Source organism: Protopterus annectens, chromosome 12.part0 (assembly GCF_019279795.1).
Source record: "Protopterus annectens isolate FY-2018-M chromosome 12.part0, PAN1.0, whole genome shotgun sequence".
In the NCBI taxonomy this organism is placed as follows: domain Eukaryota; kingdom Metazoa; phylum Chordata; order Ceratodontiformes; family Protopteridae; genus Protopterus; species Protopterus annectens.
The window spans coordinates 1,435,619,289-1,435,628,103 of NC_056746.1; positions in this window are offsets into that span (position 1 = coordinate 1,435,619,289).

Sequence of the window (8,815 nt, forward strand, 5' to 3'; positions counted from 1 at the left end):
TGGTGAATAACCATCCTATTTTGTCAAAAATAACTTTATGAAACTATAAAGTAGCACATTGTAAATATGCTGCGAGCTTCTCAGTGAGAGTGGTTAGTGCTTATTCCGCATTTTGTCCATTTGTTCCACATTATGGGAAGTAGTGCTCCATATTTTGAAAATGAAAGATGGAGAGCTATGCTTCTAAATGGTAAGAAATGTAAAACTCTAGTGTCTGGCATTACTGACTGGTGCTTTACCAGGGAATCTAAAACTGTACAAAAGGGACAGAGCAAGATTAGAGACAGCCTACAAAATTTTGAACAGTCAGAAAGGTTATTTTCTGCAGAGGACAAAAGCCAAAAAAAAGAAGTTATGTACTTACCATAATGTTCCATGTGAGTTGTTCATCTCGCCTTCATTCTTTACTGATGGGTTCAGAGCCTATCCCTCGGCTCCGATATGGCCAATTGCAAAGCTCGAGGTCTTCAAATAGCTCGAGGCCAAGTCCCTATCCCATGATGCACCTGTGAATTACCTCAGATCTTGTTTGCTGCATATACTAATAACATATATCATTGTTACATTCCTAGAGAAAAGTAAGAGAAGGTTTGAGTAACAAGGATGGATCCAGCATCTCGGTCATTTATCAGCCCAGGAGGGGGAAGGAGGGAGGGACGTAAGAATGAAGGTGAGATGAACAACTCACATGGAACGTTATGATAAGTACATAACTTCTTTATGTGAAGTTGTTCTATCTCACTGTTCATTCTTTACTGATGGGTAGCATCCCAAGCACCATCAATCTTAGGTGGCTCACAGGAGTATAATTCTCAGGACTGTGGATTCAATGGAGGCCCTGTCCCTGAAGGCCTTGTCAACTTTGTAATGAGTGATAAATGTATGAGGTTTTGACCAAGTGGCTGCTGCACAAATGTTATCAATAGGAAGTCTGGAAGAAAAGGCAGATGATGTAGAAACTGCTCTGGTTGAGTGAGCTTTAATTTTATGGTGCAAAGGCATATTGGCAGCTGAATAAGCAAAGGTGATACAATCAGATAACCATTTAGACAGAGTTGTTTTAGCCATTGGTCTACCCTTCCTGGAGTCTGAAAATGAAACAAAAAGCTGGTCTGATTTTATGAAATCTTTTCTTCTATCCAAATAAAATCTGAGTTGTCTGTGAACATCATGTTTGTGCAGCACATACTCTAAATTGTTTGAATGGTTGGGGAAGAAGACTGGCAAATCAATAACTTGGTTGAGATTGGTTTCAGTACAAACTTTGGGCAAGAATGAGGACTTTGTTCTAAGTGAGCATGGAATATCAAATAAGGAGTCTTCATGGATAAAGCCTGAAGCTCTGGCACTCTGCAGGCAGAAGTAATAGCTACTAAAAAGATGTTTTTCCATGACAAAAATTTGAGGTTATAAGAGGAAGCTGGTTCAAATGGCAGAATAAGTATACGGGAAAACATAAAATTTAGATTCTGTTTGCTAAGATATAGCTTCCTAGTAGAAGATTTATGAGAGGATAAAAGGATTTGTTTTGGTTCATTGGAGAGGTTATGAAACCTGGCTATGATGGGAATTGGAGCAGCCAAGCTGTCAGCTTCAGGGACTGCAGAGAGGGATGAAGTTCCCCCAACGAGTGCTTCAGAAGGTCCGGAAATGAGTCCAGAATCCAAGGGTCCCCCAAAAGATGGTCGAAAGAAGGGGAACCAAATCTGATGAGGCCAATGAGGGGCTATGAGAATGACGGTCCTTCCCAGGATTTTTGCTTTCTGTAGAACCTTGGGTATCAACGGGTTGGGTGGAAATACACAGAGGAGACCCGGAGGCCAATCGTGTATGAGTGCGTCCCTTGGGGCTTCTCCCGGAGGGGGAATCAGGGCAAAGTAGCTTCTGCATTTCATGTTCATGTGACTGGTAAAGATGTCGCAGAAAGGATGGCCCCACCTACAGAATATCCTGCCTGCTATTTCTTTCTTGAGGGACCACTCGTGGGGCAACAAGATTGCCTTGCTCAGCTTGTCTACTATCACGTTGGATTTCCCCGGGATGTGCATTGCCAACAGAAAGCGCTGGGTGGAAACAGCCCACTGCCATACACTGAGAGCCTCATGACAAAGAGGGTAGGACCTGGCTCCTCCTTGTTTGTTCAAATACCAGACCACCGACGTGTTGTCTGTCTGAATCACAATCGTACCCAGAGGAAGAAAGTCCTGAAAGTACTGCAATGCCAAATGTACTGCTCTCATTGACAGGACATTGATATGCAGATGTGTCTCTTAATCGGTCCATGTGCCTTGGGCTGTCTTTCCCTGAAAATGCCCCCCCACCCTATCAGGGAAGCATCCGTAGTCACTGTGGATGCTGGAGGGGGTAGCACAAATGGGCGTCCTATCGTGACATGAAATAAGGGCAACCACCATTGAAGATCCTTTTTGCAGGAATTTGTGATCATTAAAGTGTGAGACATGGGAAGCTCTTGGTAAGAGTGAACAACAGCTATTGTAGTATCTGCATGTGCATATGTGCTAGTGGTATGGCTAGAATTGCTGCTGCCATCATGCCTAATAATTTCAGAACTTCTGATGCTGGTGCTCTGTCTTTGGATATCAGAACGGTGACATGCTGACGAAGAAGAAAAACTCTTTCTATTGGAAGCCTTAGTGTGGTGGTGGTAGTGTCCAGCTCTGCTCCAATAAAAACTATATGCTGCAATGGCAACAAGGCAGATTTTTCTGAGTTGATTGTAATGTCCAGTTGATTGCAGAGTGACAGAGTGGACTCCCTGGCCTGAATGAGTTGATGCTTGGTGGTGGCAGTAAGGAGCCAATCGTCTAGGTACAGAAACACCTAGATGCCTCAGGTGAGCCGTGACCACTGCCATGCATTTGGTGAACACTCTGGGGGCTGTAGTGAGACCAAAGGGCAGGGCTCAAAACTGGTAATGATTGGCTCCCAGCCAGAAGCGCAGATGATCCCTGGATGGCCTGGCCATTTTTATGTGGTGGTACACATCCTTGAGATCTATCAAACACATCCAATTGTCTTTCCCTAAGATGAGAAGCATAGACTGAAGTGTGACCATCTGGAACTTTTCTTTCTTTGCAAATTTATTCAGTCTGCTGAGGTCCAATATGGGTCTCCAGTCCCCCATCTTTTTTGGAACCAAAAAGAATCTTGCGTAAGTTCCGGATCCTGTCTGGTCTGCTGGGACTGGTTGGATGACTCTTTTTTTTAGCAACCGTTTGGACCTCTATTGTTGCCTGTTCCCTGTAACTGGGTGGAATGTCCGGAATTTTTCTTATGGTTGGATTGGAGGGGGTGTGGTTAATGGGATGACGTATCCTCTGGAAATGATGCTTTGTACCCAGCTGTCTTTTGTTATTTTGAGCCAGGCGTCTGGATACAAAGATAAGTGACCTCTGACTGCCTCCAGAGCAGGACATTCGGGCCTCCTTTCAGGAGCGCTGGTAGGGCTTCCCAGAGAAGTGATCTTTGTCACCCTGGTGTTGCAGACCCCCTCTGCTGCAAGGGTGGCATCTTCCATTATTGCCCCCTCCTCTGCCTCTGGAGGGGGATTGGCTTTTCGGAACCACATTTTCCCTCCCCTTTGACCCTTAGTGTAGGGTCGGGTAGGGGTGGAAAAATGGACCCCGACGGCAGACAGAGTCTTTCCGTCCTGTTCACACCTGGTTAAGGTTTCCTTCACTTTAGGCCCAAAAAGGGATGAGCCATCAAAGGGAGTATTCATGAAGGATGACTTGAAGGGCTCCACGAAGGAGTACAAGCACATCCAGGAGTGTCTCCTAAGAGCAACTCCTGTACCCGCTGCCCTACTCATTCCATCAGCTGCATATGAGATGAGGCGCATGGATGAGTTTAGTATAGAATTGAGGGTAGTAAGCTGGGTGGCAACTTTGTCAATAGCTCCTGCAGCTATGGTACTCTGAAGAGTATCTCCTAGCTCTTTAAGGAGATCTCTTTGTAGCCTGGTAAAATGGGTTAAATAGTTGAGCGAACAAAGAGCAAAAGTTGCTGAACTAAACATGCGCTTCCCATATCTATCCATGACCCTGGAGTCTCTGTTAGGAGGATGGATAGACAAGGAAGTCTCAGACATTTCCTTTTTGGTGGCTGCTGCCACCACCATGGCATCAACCAAACACCTTTTGTTAAGAACAATTTGTCAAGGGGGGGCAGAAATGAACTTATTAGGCCTCCTAGGGACAGGCTCCATGGTATCCAGAGACACCCATGCCCTTCATGAGACCAGCTGCATTAGCGCATCGAAAGGCAGACACCCAAGAGGTAGAGGGCTGAGACCGGAAAGCCTTCAGGAGAACTGACTCATCCTCAGTAGGGCTTTTGGACTGCCAGTCACCCCTCTGCCTAAGGAATTCAAGTTTCTCAGTGAATGAGATATCTTCAGAGGGGGACCATGGGGACCCTTCTGACTCATCTAAGTTAGTATCCAATGTTAGAGACTCCTGAGGGGAGTCTAGATGTTTCCTCTTACACAATCTCTTCCTGGGAACCTCATCAGTGGAAGCTTCTGGTGAGCTCTCGGAAGAGCAAGGGCCACCCAATGGGGCTTCCTGAGGCTCTGGGTCTGTATGCCTGATCAGGATGTGTGAGGCAGAAGCACACACAGGTGATTTAGGGGAGGAGGAAGCCAGACCTGAGATCGAGGATGTCTTAGGAGACATGACTCTCCTCATGACATCAAAAGCACCCCTGCTCCAATGCAAGGGAACCGATGGATCTGAAGAAACTGTCGATACCCCCGGCACCGTGACAGTGGGCTCTGAACCAGAGGTAGGAGCCGAGCTAATCCGAGCCAAAGCCCTGAGAGGCAGAGTCAGAACCAACAAGTTGGTCCGACTATCCTCCCCAGACCTGACCAGAGTGTGTCAGCTCCTAGAGTCCTCGATCGGCACTGAGGATGTCAGAATGCATGGAGCCGAAGACACTGGAGCAGGAACCAGCTCCGAGGGCTCCACTATCAACAGGTCTGACTCCTCTGGCTCCGAAGGACCAGCATGGCTCAGAGGAGGAATAGTTTGAGCTGGTGCAAGGGTCTTCGGCTCCGAAGCCATTTGTGTTGAAGCCGATAAAATTTTTGCCAAGGCCGTTGCAGATAACAGCTTCTGCACCACATGACTCACATCCAGATCTGAAAGGCTGATAGAGGACCGAGAAGGGTGCAACAAAGGTGGTACTGACTGTAGTAATGGACTCTTAGGAGCTTCAGACACCAGTTCCAAGACTGGGGACCAGCTCCAAAAGGAAAAGATTGTCGGTTCCGATAGCAGTGGAGCCGAAGTCAAAGATTTCTTAGCGTCTGAAGTCTTAGAAGACTTTGAGGACTTGCTGGATACATCTTGGTCACTCAAAGCTTCCTGAAATAATGGTTTCAACAACCCTCTGTCAATAAGTTTTCTTTTCCTTTCCTGTAGGACCCTTGAGGAGAAGGAATGACATATAGCACAGCTATCCTGTAAATACAGGGCTCCTAGGCAGTATACACAATTTACATGGCTGTCTGTTACAGACATCTTTTGGCCACACTTTTGGTACTTTTTGAAACCAGACTTGGGATGCTTGTCTTGGTCAGGCATTGAAAAATCTGAGAGAATATTACTGTTACAATAAAAAATCCTAATAGTAATTATCCACAAAAAGCCTTAATAAAATCAGGCTAAGTAACACGCACACACACACACACACACACACACACACACACACACACACACACACACACACACGCACATAAATGCAAGTGTAAATATTAAAGTGACAGGAAAAGCCTTTACTGTCACCACAAACTGTGTAACACACAATATGAGCAGACTATGCCAAAAAGGGGAGATAGCTGCTATAAGATACAACACACTAAATATTCTAAATATTCTAAGTCAGATAAAATTACTGTTAATTACAAAAACTGTAACAGTAATAATAATAATAATAAATTCAAGCCTTTTCTGAAAAACTCAAGGCTAACACACACCACACAACAAAACACAATACACTATCTAAATATCTAGCAAAAATGTGGCAAAAGGTCACTGACTACACACTCTATGAAGTAGAAAAAGGTTTTAAACTAGGCCTAAAACAAGAGGCCAACTATGACATTTTTAAAATACACTAAGGGAAGGGACTAAAATGCAGAAACACACACTAGAAAGCTTTATAAAACTAGCTGAACTATTTAAACTATCTAAACTATCAAATATAAGTAAATAAGTAAGTAGAAAACAGTTTTACTGGCCTGAGCTAATGCAGAACCTCCGATCTATTGCAGCAGCAAACTAGATCTGAGGTAACACAAGGTGCATCATGGGATAGGGACTTGGCCTCGAGCTATTTGAAGACCTCGAGCTTTGCAGTTGGCTGACTTGGAGCCGAGGGATCAGCTCCGAACCCATCAGTAAAGAATGAATGGCGAGATAGAACAACTTCACATCTTTAATTTCTCTTGAAAAAGTAAAACTACAATTTTATTCTATGACTCCAAAGGGTCTACATAGACTACCCAACAGGTCCATTTTGATTGCAAGATTCAACCCTCGGATTCAGAAAGGTTAATGCCAATTGTAAATTGGGCTTGACACGAGTAGTTGCAATTTCTGATTCAGGGACAACTCTACCAAAGTGCTGCTACATGGTCTGTAAAAGCACTGTAGTGAGCTGTCCCTCTGTCTTATTGCCAAGGTTAAATGCTGATAAGGCATTCTGGGTGAGTGACATATCATATGATAGTGAGTCATGTGCTGTCCCTCAGACATAGGTTCATAGGTCCATAACTGAATACTAGTCTAACTGCCCCTGAAATGCCATTTTAAGCCTAGCCAATAACCCAAGATGAGAACCAAACCCTGTACTTTGTATCTATGAGGCAAATATCTTAACCTTGATATGATATGCATGTTGTACTGTTAATTCATTACGTTAGCTACACATTGTGTTGACTATACATCACAGACATGTTTGCTGTAAAAGATTTATGTTCATTGAACTGTTCAGCTGCATAAATCAACATTGCTACATTAATTAACACAGTCAAAAGTTAGCATTCACCCATTTCTTTCAATGGGAGAGGTTGCAATAGAGGTAAGTGCTAGGGAGTTTAGTGGAAAGGTAGTGGTGGGGTGTGTATGACTGTGTATATATGGATGTATGTAAAAGTATGAGTGGTATCAAGTGTGTGTGTGTGTGTGTGTGTGTGTGTGTGTGTGTGTCTGTGCACCTGTGTGCATTCAAATGTGTGCAATGTGCGTGGAAGAATGAATGAGGTAGTGCCTTTGTAAATATGTTGCATGGGCTGTCAGCATTGATTACAACCACAAAGTTCTTATTGACACTTGTATTAATCATTAATCACAGTGATTCAGAGACATGCAAATTAACTTATAATGATGTCTTTCCTCATTGTGACTAATGTAACTTACGTTGAAGGGCACTTTTTGTGGCAACCTTATCACTTGTGGCTGGGTTCTTTATGAATCCTGTACCTAATTAGATTAAAATATTCAAATGTCAGGTTTGGGAAGGACTGTTTCTGATACTAAAACCATCCTTTTTGCTTTTATAATATATTATGAAGAAATCCACACATTACAAAACAATAAATTTAATAAAAAGCTGCTAGATGCTTTCCCATTACAAAACAATTAATTTAATGAAAAGATCCTTTCTCAAACAAGAACATATTAAATAAATTATCAAGCAATTATATTAGAGGCTTTCTCAGTGCCATTTATTATATTAGAAATTTATTCAATACTACAAGTGACACAGACATAAATGAGAAATTTAAAAAAGGAAGAAAATAAAGCTCCTGAGGTGGGCATAGAATACTTCTAAATATATAAATTATCCGTAGGAAGATTATATCGTATTAAACCTATTTTTCTTTAGACATTGATGATGGATGTGAACCAGAGTTGACATCTTGCTCATCCTGGAAGGGAAGGCAGCTCTGGCTTGCCATTTGGGTGATACCTAATGGGAGGATAGTGTTGTACCTATGAAGCATGAGCTTATGAGCAGCTGCTGCTATTGCAGATGTGAATGGAGCTGAGTGAGCATGTTGCACCAGGCTACCTGTGGCAGCCAATATGCTACATAATTTGGAGATGGGAGAACTGATGCCTGGAGAGGGCTCTGCACTAGGAGAGTACTAGTCCACTCTGCAGGACCAGCAAGCTGGTCTGCTCTCTCTTACCTGATTCTCTCCGATGAGGAACATACGGAATGATTGGACTACTCAGGCAGAAATGAATGGGCTGTTTGGAGCTCACCTAGCTAAGGATGCCGAGATGTCACCTCACATCACCTCACAAAATGAATAGGTTGAGTAAGTGCCATTGGGCCTGTCATTTTAAGGTAAAAATTATAGTTATTTCTAATATCTAAATTAACAATCTATCTTCTCTGTCATGGAAATATACATTGACAATATTGATATTAATACATAGCAAGGTTCCAGTGCACTGTGCTTTTTATAGACCCATATCAGTCTTACATGTAGATTATTTATTTTATTTATTTATTTTATTTTATTTATTTATTTTATTTTACATTTGTTAACCGGGATGGTCCGGCTGGATACATGTCCATTTTCAGCGGAGTCCCGGGGAGAAAAGCTCCAAAGATACAAATTAAGATAAGAAATAGACATTACAAATAAATGTTCAACTAATAGAGGTTACATAGAAGAAGATTGTAGACATAGTACATAGATATAACGAAACAGACAATCCACTAAAATGTGGTTACAATACAAGTTGATTGTAGACATAGTATATGCATTCTTCCG